The sequence below is a fragment of the Chrysochloris asiatica genome, unplaced genomic scaffold, assembly GCF_000296735.1.
Source record: "Chrysochloris asiatica unplaced genomic scaffold, ChrAsi1.0 scaffold00094, whole genome shotgun sequence".
In the NCBI taxonomy this organism is placed as follows: Eukaryota; Metazoa; Chordata; class Mammalia; order Afrosoricida; family Chrysochloridae; genus Chrysochloris; species Chrysochloris asiatica.
The window spans coordinates 5,573,919-5,595,497 of NW_006408612.1; the positions used below are offsets into that span (position 1 = coordinate 5,573,919).

At 41.0% G+C, this 21,579-nt stretch overlaps 1 protein-coding gene across 2 annotated transcripts in view; it reads right to left on the reverse strand.

The window, feature by feature from the left end:
* WIPF1 (WAS/WASL interacting protein family, member 1) overlaps nucleotides 1–21,579 on the reverse strand; it is a 162,032-nt gene that overhangs the window by 31,421 nt on the left and 109,032 nt on the right. Inside the window, exon 1 of one of the 2 annotated variants that reach the window (XM_006866657.1) lies at nucleotides 18,234–18,396. The exons of the other annotated variant lie outside the window; for it this stretch is intronic. The gene's annotated coding sequence lies outside the window, so the exon portion shown is untranslated. Of the gene's footprint in view, nucleotides 1–18,233; nucleotides 18,397–21,579 lie in introns of those variants that run through there. 2 annotated transcript variants of the gene reach the window in all.

Consider the following 21,579-nt stretch of genomic DNA (forward strand, 5'->3'; position numbering starts at 1 on the left):
TTAGTCTTGGCTTTAGGAAAATATCACATTTATCTGTGGATTTTCAAAGGCTCCAGTGTATTAATTTAATATATATACCTGAATATTAATATGAAAGCAATTTGCCATTAACTGCCAGTGGCCTCATTTGTTACACTCGGCCCTAGAGGGCCTCGAACCTTTGACTAGTCTTACACGGTCTGCAACACCTCTGGTCTCACAGACCAAGAGCAGTTGTTCAAACAGAACAAGAGGATATTGAGTGGTTTAAAACTAGGAAAGGGATGTGTCAGGCTGTATCATTTCACTATACTTACTTTATCTGTATGCAGAGTAAACAATCTAAGAAACTGAACTATATGAAGAATAATGTGGCATCAGGATTGGAGGGAGGTTCATTAACAATCTGCGATATGTTTTCTGAAAGCAAAGAGGACTTGAATAACCTACTGATGAAGATTAAAAAATACAACCTTCAATATGGGTTACAACTCAATGTAAAGAAAACAAAAATCTTAACCACTGGACCAATAAACAACATCAAGTTAAACGGAGAAAAGATTGAAGTTGTCAAATATTTCAATTTACTAGGATCCACAATTAAAGCTTATGGAAGCAGCAGTCAAGAAATCAAATGACATATTGTTATTGTTGGTAAGTGCTGTTGAGTTGATTCCAACCCATAGCAACCCTGTGTAGGGTTTCCAAGGAGCAGCTGGTGAGCTTGAACCACCAACCTTGAGGTTCAAATGACTTTGCAGTCTGATGCATTAGCCCACAGTGCCACACCAGGACTCCAAATGACATATGTTATTGTTGTTGTTATGTGCCGTGGAGTTGGTTCTGACTCATAGTGACCCTGTACAGGGTTTCTGAGGCTGTAAATCTTTACAGGAGCAGAAAGCTTCATCTTTCTTCTGCGGAACAGCTGGTACTTTTGAACTGCTGACCCTGAGGTTCGCAGGCCGATTCGTAACCACTATGCTACCAGAGCTCCTTAAATGACATACAGCATTAGGTAAATCTGCTGCAAAAGACCCCTTTAAAGTGTTAAAGAGCAAGAATATCACTTTGAGGTATAAAGTGTGCCTGACTCAAGCTTTGGGATTTTCAGTCATCTCATATGCATACGAAAGATGAACAGAGAAGAACTGAAGCATCTGAATTGTGGTGTTGAGGAAGAATGTTGAAAGAAGCATGGAATGCAAGAACAAACAAATCTGTCTTGGAAGAAGTACAGCTAGAATGCTCCTTAGAAGTGAGGATGGCAAGACTTCATTTCATGCTTATCAGGAGGGACCAGTTCTTGGAAAGAAATATCATATTTGGTAAAGTAATGAGGCTTTCTACTCCCGTAAAGATTTACACCCTCGGAAACCCTGTACAGGGTCGCTATGGGTCGGAACCGACTCAACGGCACTTAACAACAACAACAAAGAGTCAGCAAAAGAGAAGACCTTCAACGAGATGGATTGACACAGTGGAGTCAAACATACAATAGTGAAGATGGTGCAGGACCAGGCAGGGTTTTGTTCTATTGTGCATAGCATAGGGCTGCTACAAGTCAGAGCCTACGCAAAGGCACGCAACAACAATAGGACACGGTGGAATTCCCCCATCAAGTTTCTTAGGCTGAAACTGTTATGGCTGCAGATTGTCAAGTCTTTTTACCCAGAGGAGCAGCTGGTGGGTTCAAACTGCAGAACCTTAGGTAGCAGCTGAGCGCTTTACCACTGTGCCACCAAAGTGCCTTACTGTAGGAATACTAAGATAAATCTTTTATTTCACTGCCCTTAAAATTCTTAATGCTCAACACCATTGTTTCTAGGGAACACATGTGCAAATTTCAAACAGCAACATTAATTTTCTTTTGTTTTCAATAGTTTCTTAATTACAAAAAGCAATTTCATAGAATTTTAAAAATAACAATTTAGTTCAGCCACTAAAATTTAATGCAGACAACTCATACCTTGAAACAAACACTTTCTATTACATTATTGCTAGATGGCTTGCTTTTTGTGAACAAAAAAAAATGGAATGGGAAAGTTAAAATGACATTGCTGAACTTGTCACAGCTATTGGAAACAGGAATTAAGATCATCTGGAACTTTTTTGCTCCAAGTGGGCTGTTGAGAACATGGAATTTTGTAAAACTCTACAACAGTGACAACAGCTACCACTTTTTGAGAATCAATTGGATCCAGGGTGCTTTACTTGCTCTGTCCCTAACTCTAACAACGCTGCAAACTAGCATGATTGCCCTCATTTTGCAGAAGAGGACAATGAGACTCAGAGAAATTGTTGTTGTTATTGGGTGCCATCAACTTGGTACCGACTCATAGTGACCCTACGCACAATGAAACAAAACACTGCCCGGTCCTGAGCCCATCGCTGTCACCACTGTGCCAATCCATCTCATTGGGAGTCTTCCTCTTTTTCTCTGACCCTCCACTATACCAAACATGATATCCTTCTCCAGTGACTGATCTCTCCTGATAATATGTCCAAAGTATGAAAGACGAAGTCTGGCCATCCTGGCTTCCAAGGAGCATTCTGGCTGCACTTCTTCCAGCACAGATCTGTTTGTTCTTTTGGTACTTTCAATATTCTCCTCCAACACCATAAGTCAAATGCATTAATTCTTCTACGGTCTTCCTAATTCACTGTCCAACTTTCACATGCCTATGAGGTTATTGATCTATGGCTTGGATCAGGCACACCTTTAGTCCTCAAACTGACATCTTTGCTCTTCGACACTTTAAAGAGGTCATGTGCAGCAGATTTATCCAATGCAATACGTCATTTGATTTCTTGACGGCTGCTTCCATGAGTATTGATGGTTGATCAAAGAAGAATGAAGTGCTTCACAATTTCAATCTTTTCTACATTTATATGGATGTTGTTTATTGGTCCAGTGATGAGGATTCCTGTTTTCTTTACATTGAGACTTAACCCATACCAAAGGCTGTGCTCTTTGATTTTTGTCAGTAAGTATTTTAAATTCTCTTGTATCATCCGCATATCACAGATTGTTAATGAGTCTTCCTCCAATCCTGATGCCACTTTTTTTTTTCTTCATATAATTTGGTTTATTGGATTATTTGCTCAGCATACAGACTGAATAAGTATGGTGAAAGAATACAACCCTGGCAAACACCTTTCCTAATTTTAAACCATTTGGTGTTCCTTATTCTGTTCGTACAACTGCCTCTTGGTCTATGTACATAGAGGTCTCTCCCCATGTAAGCAAAGAGAGAAGACAATCAATACTCATACTTCACAATGTTGTCCATATCCACACAATTGAAAGCCTTTGAGTAGTTAGTAAAACACTGGTATTCTCTGCTTTCAGCCAAGATTCATCTGACATCAGCAATGATATCCCTCATTCCAAGTCCTCTTCTGTATCCGGCTTAAACCTCTGGAAGTTCTCTGTCAATGTATGGTTGCAGTCATTTTTGTATTACCTTTAGTAAAACTTTACTCTCATGGGATAGCAATGATAATGTCTGAAGATTTACACATTCTGTTGGGTCACCTCTCTTTGGAATGGGCACAAATATGGATCTCTTCCAGGAAGTTGACCAGGTAGTTGTCTTCCAAATTTCTTGGCATAGATAAGTGAGTACCTCCAGTGCTGCATCAGTTTGTGGAAAGATTTCAATTTGTAGTCTATCAATTCCTGGTGCCTTGTTCTTTGCCAATGCCTTCAATGCACCTCAGACTTATTCCTTCAGTAAAATTGGCTCTTGATCATATGCTACCTCTTCAAATGGTTGAACATCGACCATTTCTTTTTGGTACAGTGACTGTGTATTCCTTCCATCTTCTATTGATGCTTTCTGCATCATTCAATAGTTTGCCCATAGAATTCTTCAATACCTAGAGTCGAGGTTTGAATTTTTTTCAATTCCTTCAGTTTGAAAAATACTGAGTGCATTCTTCCCTTTTGATTTCCTACCTCCAGGTATTTACAAATTTTGTTATAATTTTGACTTTATCTTCTCAGGCTGACCTTTGACATTTTTTGTACAGCTCTTGTACCTCCTCTCTTCTTCCATTTGCTTTAACATCTTTATGCTGGAGGGCAAGTTTCAGAGTCTCTTCTGTCATTCATTTTGGTATTTTCCTTCTTTCTTGTCTTTTTAGTGACCTTTTGCTTTCTCCCTGTCTGCTGTTCTTGAAGTCATCCCATAACTCTTCTGGTCTTCCAACATTAGTGTCTAATGCATCAAATCTGTTCTTGAGATGATCTCTTAAATTCAGGTGGGATACATTGAAAGTTATATTTTGGCTGTCGTGGACTTGTTTTAATTTTCTTCAGCTTTAGCTTGAGTTTGCATATAAGCAATTGATGGTCTGTTCCATAGTCTGTCCCTAGCCTTGTTTTGGCTGATGACATGGAGCTTTTCCACTGTCTCTATCTGCAGATGTCGTCAATTTGATTTATGTGTATTCCATCTGGTGGAATTTATGTTGTTTAAAAATATTTATGTTGGTTAAAAAAGGTAATTTGCAATGAACAAGTCACTGGTTTTGCAAAATTCTATTATACAATCTCTAGCATAATTTCTATCATCAAGGCCATATTTTCCAACCACTGATTCTTCCTCTTTGTTTCCTTGGCATTCCAATCATCAGTAATTATCAATACACCTTGATTGCATGTTTGATCAATTTTAGACTAAAGAAGTTGGTAGAATTCTTCAATTTCATCATCGCTGGCTTTAGCAGTTGGTGCATAAATTTGAATAATAATGGTATTAACTGGTCTTTCTTGTAGACGTATAGATATTATCCTATTACAAAATTAAAATATTATCCAATCAGAGAAATTAAGAGACTAAAAAAATCTATGAGATTCGTCCAATCAAGTTCTTTGAATCCCTGCTCTTTCCATTAGATTACACTGCCTTACTACCCTTTTCCCTTTTAATGACCAGGTAAAAAGCTAGTAGGTGCTATTTATATGAGCAGGAGAACATTGGCTTTATAGGATAAGCATAGTATCGTGAATCACAAGGTTGGCGGTTCTAGACCACCAGCTGCTCCACTGGAGAAAGATGCCAATTTTTGTCCCTGCAGAGATTTTAAAAGCCTCAGAAACCCTAAACAGGGTTGCTATGTGTCAGAACTGATTTGATGGTACTTCACAACAAACAATATTTATATGAGTAGTTGAACATACAAGAGGCAAAGTTATGAAAACTTCTTAGCCAAAACTAAATACCTTGAGAGAATGAGTCACTAGGCTTCAGATTATCAAGGTCAAATGGTACAGAATAGTCCACAGACAGTGTTCTACATCCAACTTTGGTGAATAGTGACTAGGGTCTTAAAACTTTCAAAGTGACCGTCTAAGGTGTAAGTATTGGTCTCTTCCTATCTGAGCAAATAAGAGAGAGGACAATCAAAGGTACATGGAAACAATTCATCCAAAGGACTAATGGACCATGTGACCATGTGATCTCTATGACTCTCAGACCATACGAATTATGGTGATGATCCCAAAGGGATCACAGTAAGCAGTCCTAGGAAGAATAGGAGAAATATGTGGGACAACACTCAACAAGAAAGGACAAGCTTACTGGTCTGATAGACACAGGTGGAACTCCTGAGACAGCCTCCTGTGGCCCAGATAGACAGGCCAATAAAGTCAACAATAAAACCCGTGCACTCCTTAGAAAAACCAACCACATGAGATTAAAAAAAGGCAACATTTATCCACGGACAGAGCTCAGAAGGCAGGAAGAGACGGAAAAGAGGATGAAGGGAAGAAGTGGAAGAATGCTGTTACATAGTGGGGATTGCAATCACTGCCACAAAGTTGAATGGAAACTTTCCCACAAATCCCAATCAAAAGTTTTAAAAAAAGTGAACAAGTACTACAGCTTACCTGTAGGTCAAAATCTGTTATCAGTAAGAGATTTTTTATAGATAACCTTTAAAAAGTGCTTCTTAAATTGATATTTTCTTGCATGATACCAACTAGTAACACAGAGGTGCAAGTGAACATTGTAAACAGGGGGGAAGGGAGGCTGTGCTAAGAGGCCCCTTACAAAGCAAGTACTCCAATTACAGTAGGCATACTCTAGGACTTTGGGTATGGATGTCTCCTAGGACCAGAAAGAAGGACAGGGATCCAAAACTCGAGTCTAGCCTGACTGAAAAAGATGCTGGAGGCAAATCCATGGTACTTGTAGAGCTGAAGAAGGGGCTGACCAGAGAGGGGTGGTGGCCTGTTTTTGCTCAGTGAGTCCCAAAGATGAACTTTATAGAACAGTTAACCTAGTTTCTTGATGAATGAAATGTCCCTCAAGGCGGTAATTTATTTTGCCTGATTCCAGGTTCACCGAGTTACATTTTGTCATAGTGCTATCTGATCAGCTGAATGGAACTTACGAGTTTCGTTCTCTTGAGTCAGTTCCTCACTACAGTTATCAAACTCCAACAGCGATGGAGTCCAACCATGGAAATGTGGACACTTCCAGGGAACTGCTACTCAGCAAGTCCTCTGTAATCGGATTGTATTACAAATTTCAGTTGTTGCTCTCATGGTACTAACTGTGCATTGACTTAGAAATTAAGTGCTGGGCCAGGTGGGACTCTGTTGAATGAGTGGTCCACACAGCTGGTGTAGGAGATATCAAAGTCGTGATTGGGGTCAGGACCAGGGCAACATTTCAGAAATGGGCAAGCAAGAAGGGTGAAAGAAGGGAGCAAGAAGGTGTGAAAAGCTTCTGAGTCTTGCCCTTCTGCCTCCTGAGATAAACAATGGGGAGCCAAGCTCACTTTGCCTGGAGGATGCACACCTTAGTTCCCTTCTCTCCACTTCTGCAGAGGTTTGTTGCCACTCCTCCAGATAAACTATTGCTCGCAATGTGGCAAGGTGACTAAAGAGGCCTCGCTCTACTCTTTGATCCTTCCTGGCTGAATAGATGTTAGTAGTGGTCTTGACTTCTCCAGGTTGAGGCCTTGGGGGAAGTTTATAAGACTCCAATCCTGCCACCTCATCACACAGATCAAAGAAGACCAATCTCATGTGGGCTGACCGCCAGGCCTGCTTCTTGGCTATCTTCCCACTAGACTGTGAGCTTTGCCAAGACAGGGACAGGCTTGTTTGCAATGATCTCCCTTATACCTGGCACCAAGAGCTGTTGCTAGTTGTAGCTGAGTAGGCTCTGTCTCATGGAGACCCCCTGTGTGCAGGGTAGAATTGCTTCACAGGCTTTTTAGGGCTGTGAACTTTTGGAAACAGATCTCCAGGCCTGGTTTCCAAAGTGCCTCTGGGTGGGTTTGAATTATCAAACCTTTCAGCTAGTAGTCTAGTGCTAATCGTTTGCACCACTCAGGGAAAATATCTGTGGAGTAAAAGAACAAGGTATCCCACAATAAACAATGGATTTCTCATCAGAACACATGGCCTCCCAGCATCACCCCTAATGCACTCTGCGGTTTGGGCAAAAGAATCAACACGATTTTAAAGGGGCTTGTTAGCATTAAGAAGCCCTGGTAGTGTTAAGCACTTGGTTGTTAACCAAAAAGTTAGTGGTTCAAATCCACCAGTAGACGAAAAACATTGTAGTCTGCATCCGTAAAGATTTACCGCCTTGGAAAACCTACAGGGAGGTTCTACTCTGTCCTAAGAGTCAGAATCAACATGATAGCAGAAGGTTTGGTCACTTGGTTCATTAGCATGAGGTGGGTAACAACAGAGTCTGGTGGTACAAATGGCTGCTAACTGGAAGGTTAGTGGTCTGAATTCACCCAGAGGCTCCTTAGAAGTAGGCCTAGCAGCCTACTTACAAAGTAGCACAGTTCTTCATGGCACACTGGGGTCACCATGAGTCGGAAATGGCTGCACGACAACCGTTCCCCTGTCCCCAACCAGCATGAAGCATTGGGACTAGCTTTCCAGCCCCTCCAGTGATGTACAACTCCACAGTCTAGGTAGAGTCGGAGCTAAGAGCTAACTTCCCATCAGAATCAGACCTGGGAAGGGCCTCGGCATTAGAACCCAGGCTCTAATAGGTCAGCCTAAGAGGTAAGAGTCTTGGTAGGTCACTGAATGATCAGTGCTGTATGATCAGCACTTGCCAACCACAAGGTTGATGGTTACAATTCAACAGCCACTCCTTGAAACCCTATACAGGGTCACTGTGAGTCCGAACAGACTCTACAGCAGAGAACAGATCGAACCTGAATCTTGGTAACTGCAAGGGTACGTGGATAGAATTCAGAGGTCCATGAAGTTGAAAGGGGAAACTAGATATTTATTTTCACTAAACTATAACTGAGATTTGGTATTGCCTTCAAAATGAATGTAGATCACAAATCACGGTACCTGAGTTTTTCACCAACAGATATCTTCAAATTATATAATTTTGTTGTAGCTCTCTCTTGAAATTATGGCAGTGTTGAGATCTTGTTCAAACCATTAATTGAGAAGTACATATTTCCATATAAGGATTAATTTCCTTTGTATTTTATTTTATCCAATTAAAAACAGCGAAGGGGTCCACAGGTTTCACCAGACACCAGTGTGGTCTCCAGAATGAAGAAGATCAGAATCCAGGGGAGACTATGAGCCTGGGTCAGGCAAATTTGGTTTTGAATCCTTGCCCTGCCACTTAATCACTTAGGAAAAGAACGTAACTTTCAAAACGCCTCTTTCCCATCTGTTAAATGAGTTTCTGGGAGGGTTAAATGAAAAGCTGCATACCAAGCGGAATCAGTCAGTAGATGGGGCCTCAGATCTTTCTTCCTTGAGGCTGAGGTGAGGATGCTGCTGGTTTGGTACTGCTCGAGCACCTGTTAGGAAAGGGTGGCTGGGGACCAAGCAGACCCTGCCTTTGCCCAAGGTCAAAGGATGGAGCTGCACTGAGTAGGAATGAGGTAGTCTAATGACTTAATGTCCTGCATTTGGTTCTTCCTTTGGGATTTGGGAGCACATCAGGAACGACAGCCCTCTATTCTGCGACCAGGAGGGGTCTTGTTGTTGGGTTCTGTGGATTCCAGCTCATATCAACCCTTGTGAAAGAACAGAGCTGTCCCATAGAGTTTCTTAGGCTGTAATCTTCACCACAGCAGACTGCCAGGTCTTGTTCCCACAGAGTCCTTGGGTAGGTTCAAACCACCCATGCTTCAGTTAGGAGTGGAGTGCTTAACTGTTGCACCACCAGGGTGCCATCTGTGCATCACCTGCATGAAAATCATCTGCGCATTATCTGAGAGCCCTGGAGCCCTGGCTCCCGTGCTAGCTGGGATCCCTGACGTTACAGAATCACTGGATTAGAGCCCAGAACTGATGCCTCATTTGCTGATTCTTGCTCTCCCCCCCAAAACCCCACCCCAGGCACTGATCTTTTAAGAACATATATGTTTGAAAATTAATTTCGATTAAGAACAGTATCCTTTAAGAATCATTTCTATACTTAAGTAACGTTCATCACAGGGAGAAAAGCCAGACTTCTAAAAGGTGCCCTTTAATTCTGAGCTGTAAGTCACAGAAGAAGGCAATAATTGTGTTTTTACACACAACTTAAAAAACTCATGTCTGCCTACCATGTATTATGAAAATTATAAGATAATGGCTTTTAAATTCAATGCTGATCAATTGATTGCTCATCCAAGAAATCTCTGAATTGTCATACACAAAGAAATTGTAAATAGCAGCCTGAATCCTAGAGTATGTGAATGGTTGCAAAAGTTTTCACTAAATGGATCATCTTAAAAATCATCAAATTTTAGGTGAAAAATGGTTGTGGTTAGGAAAGGATCTACCAGTAAGCCTTTTATAAAGAATTTTCACTACAGGAAGAGAGAATAGAGAAGAATCTTTTACATAAATGTCCTAAAGATTCAGTAATTGGTTGTTCATTGTCCCCTACAGGCTAACTACAGACACCCACTCATCCATCTGTAAACACAAAGAGAGAGGAAATACATCGAGAACTAGAAATCTGGAGTGGTATTAGTCCTGTGATGGGCCTCGATTGCTTAGTTGGTACTGTGGGTTGAACTGAGTCTCCAATAGATATGTTGAAGTTCTAACCCCCAGGACCTGGAAACTAGGTGTTTGCATATGTAATCAAATTAAGATGAGGTCTTTAGGGTAGCTCCTAATCCAAGACACAACACAGGGAGCTGACAATTACAACAAGGAGGCAGAACTGAAGTGATGCCCCCACAAGTCAAGGAGTATCCGACACCACGAGAAACTAGAAGAAGAAAGGAAAGATTCTTCCCAGAGTAAGAATGGCACTGTCAGCACTTTGATTTTGGCCTTCCATCCTCCAGAACTGTGAGAGAACACATTTCCGTCCTTTTAAGCCACGAGTTTGTTATGGAAGCCCTAGGAAACTCATACAGTTGACTTTAATATAATTTCACTATGTCAATGTTAGGGTTCAACGCTCATATTAGACATAATGATTTCCTTGCCAATGAGAGTGTCTTCCAGCCTGGACCAATTTTCTGACTACAAAATATAGGTTACCAGGGACACCTTGTGAGAAGTCTGAATTGTTCAGACCACTCCTCATCCCCTGCAAGGGAAATATCCTCCCCAACAGCATGGCCAACCAGAGGCCCAACCACAGACCAGTTATTAGGACCTGCTGAGAGAAAACCCCTGGTTTCTTCTTCAGTGTACCCATCTAGGAAAGCAGAACTATCCCTAAATGTAAAACGATGAGTCTCCTTGGATTAAAAGAATTGACTTGATATTTACACAAACTGTTTCTTAGTTTATAACTGTTTGTTTTATCAGAGATTAGTGTTGTGACTCCTGCTCATTTTTTTTTATTGCAATTAGTTTGGTACATTTTTTCCCATCCTTTAAGTCTGATTTTGTCTTTGTGTGGAAGGCATCTCTTGCAGACAGCATACTGACGAATCTTGTTTTCTTATCCATTCTGCTACTATCCATCTCTTAATTGGTGCATTTAATCCGTTGACATTCAGTGTAATTGTTGTTGTTGTTGTTGTTAAGGCGTCAAGTCAGTTCTGACCCATATAGGGTTTCCGAGGTATGTATTAATTGCTGTCATTTTTTTTTGTGTGTGTGTGGTGCTGCTGGTTTCTTTGTTCTGTATGTCTTCCGGTGCTGAGTTCATGTTTTTATTAATTCTTTCTTGTCAGTTTCTTCATAGTTTTAATGTTTCCATGTTCTTGGATTTTCATTTTCTTGGTGTGTTGTGAAGTATTAATTTTCTTTGAAGTTACCTTATATTCTATTAACTTTTCCTTCCACAAAAACAATCTATTTTATTCTGTAATCTACCTGACCTCCTCACCACCTGGATATTTGTTCTTATGTTTTTATTTTCTTGCACATTGTGATTGTTTTGATCATGGACTGACCTCCCAGATCCTCTAAATTCATTCTTATAGTTTTGATCTGTTCTGGACGCTTCCATTTGTTGATTGAATTCTGGGTAGTGCTGCTATGTGTGTCAATCTCTGGTTGTTGTCTGTTCTTGTTGGTTCCCAGTCCAAAAAACTCCCTTTAGAATGTTTTGAAGCACAGGGTTGGCTTTGGCAAAGTCCCTTAGCTTTTGTTTATCCAGGAATGTTGTTATTACACTGTCATATTTGATTGACAACTTTGCTGGGCAGATGATTCTTGGTTGGCAGTGTTTTGTTTTTGTTTTTTTCTTTCAGGGTTTTATATATTTCTCCCCATTGCCTTCTTGCTTGCATGGTTTCTGCTGAGAGATCAGAGCTTAATCTGATTTTTTTGCCATTGTATGTAACACTTCTCTTTTCCCTTGCTGCTTTCAGGATTCTCTCCTTGTCTTTGATTTTGGAAAGCTTGATTATTATATGTCTTGGTGATTTTCTTTTGGGGTCTATTCTTCCTGGGGTTCATTGAGCTTGAATGTTTATCTTTTCGTTTCTCAGGATGATAGAGACATTTTCTTCCAGGAGCTCTTCAACTATCTTCTCTGTGGACTTGTGTGATTCTTCCTGTTCTGGAATGCTAATAATTCTTAAGTTACTCTTCTTCATGATGTCCAACATAAATCTTAGACTTTCTTCTGATTTTTTAATCCTTTTTTCTGCTTGCTCTTCTATCTTAGCAATATTGAGAGTTTTACCTTCCAGCTCGCTGTTTCTGGCTTTCATCTCTTAAATTCTACTCCTTTGCCCTTTCAGTGTATTGTCCATTTCTGATATTTTATTATTAATCATTTGGACCTCTTTTTTAGTTTCTCATTGTTGTTAAGTGCCATGAAGTTGGTTCTGACTCACAGAGATCCTGTATAATATGGTTTCTGAAACTGTAAACCTTTGTGGGAGCAGATAGCCTAATTTTTCTCCCATGGAGCAGCTGGGTGGGCTTGAACCATAGACCTTGTAGTTCCTAGTCCAGTGCTTATCCTACAAAACCACCATACTCCCCCTTAGCTCCTCTTTGTTGTTGTTGTTGTTCAGTGCCATTGAGTCAGTTCCGACCCATAGCGACCCTGTATAGGGTTTCCAAGGAGCGGCTGGTGAGCTCGAACCGCCAACTTTCAGTTCAAACCAACTATGCAGTCCAGTGCATTAACCCACAGTGCCACACTAGGACTCCTTTGTTTCTCATGGTTTTTTTTTGTTAAGTGCCATCAAGTCAGTTCTAACCCATAACGACCCTGTATGGGGTTTCTGAGGAGCACTTGGTGAGCTTGAACTGCCGACCTTGCAGTTCGAACAGCTTTGCAGTCTGTCTGGCACATTAACCCACAGAACCACACCAGAACTCCTTTGTTTCTTATTGTTGTTGTTAAGTGCTGTCAAGTTGATTCTGACCCAAGCTGGTGAGCTTGAACCATTGACCTTGCAGTTCAAACAATTTTGCAGTCTGACGCATTAGCCCACAGCACCACACCATGACTCCTCGTTTCTCATAGTCAACTTCAAATTCATTCTAGATCACACGGTGTGAGCCAGGGAGGAAAGAGATAGCCAACATACTCCAATGAATACAGCTGGTAATCCTCAGAAGGTTGGTCTCCAATTCTGAGGGATGGAGGCCCAAATCGGCCAAATTCTACTTTGCAATACTAAAAAATACAATGCAGTTTGTGCTATAACTCTTGCTAAAAGGCACCCTGAAATACTGTCCTGTGTGAACAATGTGCTCTGGTAACGTAGTGGTTACAAATTGGGCTGCAAACCACAAGGTCAGCAGTTTGAAACTACCAGCTGTTCAGTGGGAGAAAGATGAGGTGATCTGCTCCCATAAAGATTTACAGCCTTGGAAACCCTGTACAGGGTCGCTATGAGTTGGAACTGACTCCACAGCACACAGTCATAGCCATAATGAACAATGTAAAAATGCACAAAGATAAAGACAAAGATAATAAAACTGTATTTATTGATTGAAGCAATTAACAATAACTAAACTTTAGGAGCTCTAGTAGCGTAGTGGTTACAAATTGGGCTGCAAACAGCAAGGTCAGAAGTTCGAAACTACTAGCTGTTCCGCGGGAGAAAGATGAGGTTTTCTGCTCCTGTAAAGATTTACAGCCTCAGAAACCCTGTAGTGGGTCGGAACCGACTCCACGGCACATAACAACAACAACAACAAACTTTAGGCAAAAGAGTTGTTGTTGTTGTTGTGCCATCAAATCAATTCTGACCCATAGTGACCCTGTATAGGGTTTCTGAGGACCAGCTGGTGAACTTGAACCGCAGACTTTGTGGTTCAAACGGCTTTGCAGTCTGGCGCATTAACCCACAGTGCCACACTAGGCAAAAGGGTTGTTAACATTTTGATGTATATATTTTCAGCTCATAAACACATTCACACATGCACTACATATATACGCAAATACACAATTATTTGAGTTATAAATATTAACTGAAGGAAATTTATAATACCTCAACAGGGGCCCTCATGTGGTGCTACAGGATAAGCACTGGACTGGTAACAGAAAGATCAGCAATTGAAACCCACCAGCTACTCTTGAAACTCCTATACAGTGTTGTTAGGAGTCAGAACTGATTTGATGGTACCCAACAATAACTACAACAATATACCTCTACAGTGTTCTAATGAGAAGATATTCTAAAATTCATATTGAGTTATTACAAGCAAAGAAAACATTAGCAAGGTCATTCACTGCAAGTTACCTGTAAAAATAAAAATCACATACTGAGCTCAAATTGCTGCTAAAAAATCCTGAAAAATTTAAAAGTCTCTGTGGATTTGGGATGCCTACTTGATTCTATTCTTCAGATATTCTTCCATGATGTAAGCTTAGTTGGATGTATTTAAGATCTGAAAACCATTCGAACTAATGAAGATGAATTTAGCTTTGTTCTTCAACTTCCGGTAAAAATGCTCAACAGGAAAATTGATGCTCACAGTAAACCACAGTCATCCTGTTTCTTTAACATAATTTTTTCACAGCTGCAGTTGTCTGTAGTTTCGACTTTGCTATTCAAGTCACTGTGCAACACCCCCAGAACCCCCACAAAAAAGCATGTCCTTTGGCCACTTCACAAACTTTTAATTATTTTACACAAAGGCTGGTTTCTATTATTGTTACTCTTCCTTTCTCAGGCTGAAGCCCCTCACTCGAAGGGTTGCAGGCAATGAAGCAACCAATATACAAAGGAGGTGGGGGAGGCCACTCAGCCTAAGAGGAAGCAAAAGGCAAAGAGAAACAAAACTTTACTTTATAAACAAAGAAATAACCTAGCTAGTTATTGATCATGGTTACTCTTCAGTGTGAGCTCAGTGTGGAACACAGGCATGGCGTGCTGTACGTGGAAACCCCTCATCTCTCAGAACAGACTTGCTCCCTTCTCCTGTCTCGTCATCATTTAAAACAATGGCTTATTGGAAATCTGCTTAGGTTGTCGCCTCAACCTTAGGTCTATGTCTGCCATCCTTTGAGGGCCCCTGGCTATTTAAGAAATATTTATTTCAGAGCTACAAAGTAAAATGATTTCTTTATTCCACCTCCATTTGTATTTTAAAACCTGATATGAAAGTTGAAGTTTTCACAGAAATCCAAGACCCTAATTTAAAAAATAAGGACAGGAAACTTGGCTGAATGACCCCAGGCATGTCATATTCAACTGGGGGAATATTTTGGGGGAATTGCTCCTTACTTTTTCCACATCACTAAAAACTATCAGCTATCTTTCCACTATGCCTCCCAAATTTCAAAGCTAAACTTTCCCAAAGTCTTCAGAGTCACATTTAGCTTTACCCAAGAAGTAAGATGTTCTCCACCCTCACTCACGCACTCACACACACAACACCCACACAACACACATCTATAGACAAAAGAGGCCCTATTCAACAAAGTAGACATACAAGGGGGCTTCGAAAAGTTCATGGGAAAATTCCATTTATCTTTTAATTCCATTCTGTTTTGGAGCTCCATCATATTTTATTCATTTTATCCCTGTAAGTATGTAACAAAAATAGAAATTCAACAACTTTGCTTGTGAAAGGGTCAAAAAAGCTGGACATGTCTTATTTTTGTTCTTGTTGTTAAGTGACGTGTAGTCATTTCCAATTTATAGTGGCCCTATATAGGGTTTCCAAGAAGTGGCTAGTGGGTTTGAACTACTAACCTTATGGTTAGAAGTCCAGTGTTTATCCTACAGTGCCGCAACAGAACTCTATAGAGAAATGTCTTGAGATTCTTCATCTAAAAGCTATTTATTGCTGTGACATTTAAAACCAAGTATTTGTATAATCCCAGATTCCCAGGTTTGGAAAGGACCCCAAGAAATCACACAATTTATAATGTTGTCTTAAAATTACACTTACAAAAAAAGTTTTGGGAGGTACAGCAAACTTTTGCACATTTATTTGTTAAGGTAGTCTTGGGCAAATTACTTAGCCTCTCTAAATCCCAGTTTCTGCTCTAAAATGGGGACAACATTACCTGATTAGGAGGATTTTCAATTGAGGGACATGCTTAGGAATTATTTTGCTTGTTGTTGTATGCCACAGAGTTAGTTTCGACTCAGAACATAAAGGTTTTCAAGGCTGTATATCTTGATGGGAGCAGAAACCCTCCCTCATCTTCCTTCTCCTAATAAGTATTAGTCATTCTTTTTTAAAATAACATGAGCAAAATGCTTTCTAAAGAGTCTGACACATTATTGCAAGTGCTCAATAAATGTTACTTTCCTTCCCTCCCTTGACAATGAGAAACACAAACCATACTGATTTAAACTTTAGTCCACATGTGTGCATACATGCAAACCTCTGTTTTCCAAATGAACACCGAAGGGAAATGTGTATGAAGTCCATTTTAGCAGGAAAGCATACTAATTAAGCCATTCCTTTATTATTATTATTTTCAGATATAATTTTGAGGACTGAAGGTTGCAAAATACAAAGCAGTTTAAAAAGTTCGTGGAAATATTCTATTATCTTTTAATTCCATTTTTTGTCATGAACTTTTCAAAGCCTCCTATGCAAATAGCAGTCACAGGGGAAACGTTCTTTCCATCAAGAAGCAAATGTGCAACAATCTGAAACACAGTTTAAATAGTCAGAAATATCTAAAGCAAATGTCGTGTTCGTGAAATGTTAAGCAGACTTCAAAAGGGCAGAAAACTCAAAAAGTCCAGGAATTACATAGCTCACTTCCTCTTGCGTTTTAGCATAGGTTAGGGAACTTCCCAGCTGGCAGGCCAGATCTAAGATTTGATTTCATGATGATCAGGGTGAAACTGCTGCTCCGTCCCAGGGAATAATTTTCCCCATGGGGAGTTCTCTGAATGTTGCACTTCATCCAGGATGATTGTGAAATATGCTTGAAGGTTTAGGTACTAGAGTGGTTTAAGAGCTATGGATAATTAACCCACGAGAGAACTTTCCGAAGAGCATTAGAAAGGCCGACTGTGATTGTAGATAAATTATTTAACCTCTGGTAGCGTAGTGGTTACGAATCGGGTTGCGAACCTTAAGGTCAGCGGTTCGAAACTACCAGCCGCTCCGCGGGAGAAAGATGAGGCTTTCTACTCCCGTAAGGATTTACACCCTCAGAAACTCTGTACAGGGTCGCTATGGGTTGGAACCGACTCGACGGCACTTAACAACAACAACATGGTCTTATATGGGAGCGCAGTGGTTCCATATGATAAGCACTGGACTGTGAACCACAAAGACTACGGTTCATGGTTCTAGCCCTCCAGCTTTCTCCAAGGGAGAAAGATGAGACTTTCTGCTCCTGCAAAGATGTAAAGCCTAGGAAAACCCATACAGGGTTTCTATGAGTCCAAAGGGACTCAAGGACACTTAACAACAACCACAGACCTATGTGGGCGGAACTGGTGGCATGGTGGTTAAAGTGCTACTGCTAAGCGGAAGGTTGGCAATTTGAGCCCAGTCTGCTTCTGTAAAGGGCAGTTCTATTCTGTCTTATAGGGTCACTAGGAGTTGGAATCGATTCGACAGCTGTGGGTTTGGGGTTGAATGGACCTATAAAATGAAAAACATTGACTAAATGAGATTCCAGTTCAAACACAACATTATCTTTATGAAGTTCACACAGAACTCTAAGACCCAAGATCCAAACGACTGGTAGAGGTATGGCTTCCATGCAAATAGATCTTAAAACTTTCCCCAAGCTTCTCATCTTTTTCTCTCACCATCCTGTCTTACTCTCTCTTCTGCCTTTCCACCTACTTGTCTCTCTAACAAACTCTCCTACTTTTCTGAATCAGATTGCTTTGCAGCCTTTTCTTCAATTCACCACTTCTCCATTTTCGATAGATAACACGAGTTATGCTAGCTGTCTTCTTCCCAAAAGACCCTCCTTAGGATGGGTTCGTTTGGGACTTGAACTTAAGTAACAAGTTTGCAGCAACTGAACGGCAAAAAGCCTCCCTTTACTTTAAAAGCTATTACCATCGCTGGCCAAACCACAAAATTGCCTTTGAATAAAAGGCACTTGTGTGGGCTACTGAACCATACACAGAGAGGATATGTTTGCTGACATAAATGCTCATTTTAAAGGTTAAAAAAAAAAAATTCCTGTGGACTCAAATTTGTCCAGTGGTCTTGAAAAATTCTACTGGAAAATCTGCTTATATTTTGGCCCAAAACATAAGTTACATGTCACCCACAATCACCATAGTGGTAAGCTAGCATTTTGTGCAATAGGTACAGATCATGTGGCCGAAAAATTAAACTCCTTTATCTGGCCATACTATGGCCCATTAAAAGCCATTTCGTTCTTCCCTATAGCCGGTAAAGGAAATATATTTAGTTTCAATATAATTTTTCTTACCGTTAAAGAATACTGCAGGGCATGCATGGTCAGGGACACAGGCAGACAGAGAGCAAGCAAAACATGAGCCAAGAGAGAAAACCATCCCTGAAAAAGGCATCGTCTTCTAACGCAAACTTGGGGTCGTTAGCCAGCCATTTTGGCCAAGCTGTGGCTTCTTGTTAAATGTGACACAGTGAGCCAGAGGAAGCTGTCCTTCTGTGGCTATTCACTTCCTGTCTGATTAATTTGTTGCTTGTTCCTTCCTCCTTGGCTATAGAAAAAAGAAACCAGAGTGGTTTTACTTAAGAAGCAAAGAAGGAATACAACCTAAGTTAAAATAAAAATGAAATATGTTTCTCCTCAGGAGGTGTCATTATTATTTGTTTGGTACACTGACAGGAGATTGGCATCTGTGTCTGGTTAACAGCCCAGCTTTATTCTAGATACAAAATAAACAGTTGTTCACAGAATTTGCAATTCCTTCAAGAAAGTTCTATTTGAAAGCGTTACTCTCACTATTGACGATACCCCTTAGTATTAAGAAAAAGAGTCGCTCAAAGAAATAATAGCTCTCGTGACACCAACAATTAGAGCCAGTGATTCTTCCTCGTCTACAGAGCATACGAGTGTGTAGGGAGAAAGTTACAACTGTATGTGAAGAGTGAGCAAGCAGGTCAGGTGTGTGATGGCAAATGAGTTTTGAAATGTGGTTCTGGTGCTGAAGTAAGGACAAATGATCTGCAGCTCAAATCACCTGAAGATCCAGAGATTTCTAGGTCAAAAGGTTAGTTTTCTGTCCTCTGCACATAATGAGACGAGAACTCTCCTAAGAAGACTCTTGACAAAATTACAGAGGTAATGAGGGCAGAACAAAGACAGCCAGATTCTAACCATTATTCAGAAACTCTATGAGGTGGATGGTTTTAATAGGAAGTATGTAGAAAGGGCCTTTGGTAGCGTAATGGTTACGAGTCGGGCTGCCAACCTCAAGGTCAGCAGTTCGAAACTACCAGCGGTTCTGCAGGAGAAAAATGAGGCATTCTGCTCCCGTAATGATTTACAGCCTCGGAAATCCTGTGCAGGGTTGCTATGAGTCGGAACCGACTCCACGGTACTTAACAACAACAACAACATGTAGAAAATATTGTTACGTGCTTTGGATTAGTTGCAGCTCATGGTGACCCCCATGTACAACACAATGAAATTCTGCAGGCCCTGCCATCCTCACAACTGTAGCAAACATTAAAACCTTGAGTTACGTATGAAAATGCTTCAAATTTTCTTCTGACCCATCTGAAAGATTCTGACTTAAATTTGTAACATTTCCAATGTAAATTGTAGAAAACAGTACAACTTGAAAGAAGAGGAAACAGAGGAATATTTCAGATACTAACTTCACTGTAAAATTTGAACACTGCTTCCTGATTCTGTTGGGCTCAGAGGAAAGAGACTTGAAAAGACCACAGATTTCCTAACATTCCCTAACCCATAAAGCGATAGGACTGGGATATACCAGTGGTTCTCATTTTAGGCGGCTGTTGAATATGCAGTTATTTTTAGTTGGGGGACAAGGAGTGGTAATGGGGGAGATGCATGGAGGATTTAGTGGGTGGGGCTGGGGATGTATTATCGCCTACAATGTTTAGGACAGTAGTACCCAAATATCAGTACTGGCAGTAATGTATAAGGAGGCCTGGTATGGTGCTGTAGGATAAGCTGGATTGCTAACCACAAAGTTGGTGGTTCAAACCCAGCAGCCATGCCTCAAAAACCCTATCCAGGGTCCCTATGAGTTGGAACCGACTCTATGGCATTTAACAAGGTTTTTTTCAAACTCTAAATTCTTTGAAATAGCAGCCTAACTGTATAGGCTGAGTTTCATGATGCCAGGTTGTTGTTGTTCATTGCCATCAAGTCAGGTCCAACTCATGGCAACCCATGTGTGCAGAGTAGGGCTTTCAAAGCTGTGACCTTTCCAGAGCAGATCACCAGACCTGTCTTTCAAGGTGCCTCTGAGTGGGTTCAATCCACCAACTTAAGTAGTCGTCGAGTACTAAATCATTTGTGCCAGTGGAACTCTAGGACGCTAGGACTTGGGCATGGGCAGAATGTCCACAAGTAGCGTTTCCAAGGATTAGTGACCAAGAGTCACCTGCTGTATCAATAGCCACTTGAAGGCAGGGACTTCATCTTCCTTGCCTCATGCAGGGCCTGGCGTCCGAGAGACACTCAATTCATGTTTGTGATAAAATGCATGCAGGTGTGGGGCTGGACAGTGAGGGAGGCCTGCAACTATCATCCACTCACCCCTCCGTCAACCCTCAGGTAAAAAGGGTCTTGGATAAACTACCAAGCCCATGTGTGAGTGAGTCTTTGGGGAAGTCTAACATGGGCAATATGACGATTTCTTTATATTCTCTAAGTAAAGCACTCACATACAATCCACACACACACAGTTCACAAGTAGTCCCACACTTAGGGGAAAGTTGAAGTAGAAGGGAGCATGGTGCTTAGAAGGCTGAGAAACATGAGGGAGTCATTGTTTCGTTTGGGTCCTGTTCCATCTTTAATGAAGACTTGTAAATGCAGTCACTCTGGACAGAGTTCTGAGGTGTCTGCTATGTACCACAGAATAACACTCCGCCCCTGCTTCAAACCCTACAATGGGTTCTCATTGCACTTCAGAAAAATAACAAAAAACCGCAGTAACTCGATCCCAGCTCATAGTGACCCTATACAGGGTTTCCAAGACTAAATCTTTACAGGAGCAGACTGCCTCATCTTTCTTCCGTGGAGCAGATGGTGGGTTTGAACCGCCAACCTTACAGAGAAAGCAGTTCAACGCTTATCGCACACCTCCACCAGGGCTCCTTACTTGAAAAACAAAGTCCAAATTATTTGCCAATGCCCCAAAGACTCACACATTTAACTCCTCCCTAGCCCTCTGACATCATCTCAAACAACACTCCCTTTTGCCAATTTATCTCCCAGTCCTCTTTCTGTTCCTTACATGCACCAAGCTCATCTGCCTCTCTGAAGCTCTACACTTGCAAGCCCTCCTGCCTGGAACATGCATTTCTGGGTGTGTTGCTGCAGGATAAGCCCTGGACTGCTAATTACAAGGCTGGTGGTTCAAAACTACCAGCCTCTCTTCAGAAATCCTACAGACGCTCGCTATGAGTTGGAACCAACTCGAGACAGCACTTAGCGACAACTCATTCTTTGGAGTCCTGTTGTGATGCTGTAGGAGAAGCCATGACTGCTAACCACAAGGTCAGAAGTTCAAACCCACCAGCTGCTCCTCAGGGTCACTGTGAGTCAGAACTGACTCGATGGTACTTATCAACAACAACAACTCATTTTG